The sequence below is a fragment of the Pleurodeles waltl genome, unplaced genomic scaffold, assembly GCF_031143425.1.
Source record: "Pleurodeles waltl isolate 20211129_DDA unplaced genomic scaffold, aPleWal1.hap1.20221129 scaffold_67, whole genome shotgun sequence".
NCBI classification, from domain to species: domain Eukaryota; kingdom Metazoa; phylum Chordata; class Amphibia; order Caudata; family Salamandridae; genus Pleurodeles; species Pleurodeles waltl.
In genome coordinates, this window is record NW_027150384.1 from 2057871 (window position 1) to 2059216 (window position 1346).

The 1346-nt window shown below is 49.6% G+C and overlaps 1 non-coding gene across 1 annotated transcript; it reads right to left on the reverse strand.

Annotated features, from left to right (window-relative positions):
* Positions 1-670: 670 nt before the first annotated feature.
* TRNAD-GUC (transfer RNA aspartic acid (anticodon GUC)) lies at positions 671-742 on the reverse strand. The gene has a single exon. It is a non-coding gene; the product is annotated as a tRNA-Asp (tRNA).
* Between the last annotated feature and the right edge of the window lie 604 nt (positions 743-1346).

The window sequence follows — 1346 nt, forward strand, 5'->3', positions numbered from 1 at the left end:
AGATACATAGTAAGTGCAATTAAAAGGGGTCAGTGCTTCTTCTCAGGGCTCCCTAAGGGCAGCTCTTAGGTTTCCAGGTGCACGAGCAGCTCCCCCTGGCTAGAGCCCCTCACTGGATGCTGGAACCCGTGGCCCTAACGTGAGAGTGTTATAAACAGGACTACAAGTCCCAGAATGCAGTGTAAACACCTGGAGCTCATGAGGATGGTGGGACGGCCACGTCGGAGGTCAGTGTTTCTTTGCTCTCACAATGTGTCTATAAATTCTGAATTATTGCACGTAAATAAAGAAAAATCGTTTACCTTCGGGTTAAACGATTCCCCATTCAGAGCCCGCCCAGCATTTCATTTATTTGTCACGAAATACTTTATAATTTCCATCTAAAATAGCCCTCCATTATATTTCATTTATTTCGCGTGTTAAAACGCATGGTATTTATTATTTGGTACTTTGATTTTTATCTCAATAATAAACTTTCATTACACCTTTCCATTTTCAAGAAAGTACACAGAGTCCCAAAAGATGAAGCCCTTACTTATTGCCCGTGATAGATTTTAAAAGCTGCATTAGTAAATATTTCAGCTTGTGGGAGCTGTGGCCATAAATAAAAAATATCAGCCCCCTAAAGTGTCATTGTGACATCATAAATTTAAAACAAAAAAAATCCATCCTCCCCGTCGGGGAATTGAACCCCGGTCTCCCGCGTGACAGGCGGGGATACTGACCACTATACTAACGAGGAACTGGTAGAAAGCTGACTCCTCTGTAACTCCTCGACATTTCCGTCAATCTGCTCTGTCCTGACCTAGTGTCTGACTCTTCACATTTCCCAGCTCCTTCACACCAACACAGTGTGTAACAGGCTCAACACACACACTCACTGCACAAAACACACACACAAACCCGCTGCTCTGAAACACTTCACACAGCCTTCTCCCCTCCCAGCAGACGCTCTCAGCAGCTCCCAGCAGCATCACCTTCCACACTCACAACAAGCAGCTCCGGGGCTGCTTCAGCCGGGGGTGGGGGGCACCGGCCTCGCTCTCCAGCCCAGGGCCCCCGGCTCTGTCTCATCAGGGGGGGTTGCACAAAGGGACTGAGGGGACACTCCCCCCCCCAGCTGGAGGAGGGAGCTGGACTGGGAAGGGGAAGAGAGGAGGCGGGAAAAGCCAAGGTGTCTGCGGGGCTGAGAAAGGAGCTGCTTGGGACTGGAAAGCGGAGGAAACAGAGCAGTTTGGAAAAGTCCTTGGAGGCGGATTTGAAGCAGCGACCTGAGGATCAGGGGCGTAGGAGACACAAAATTTCTAGGGGGGACAGGGACAACCCTGAGGTGGGCCCCCTGCACA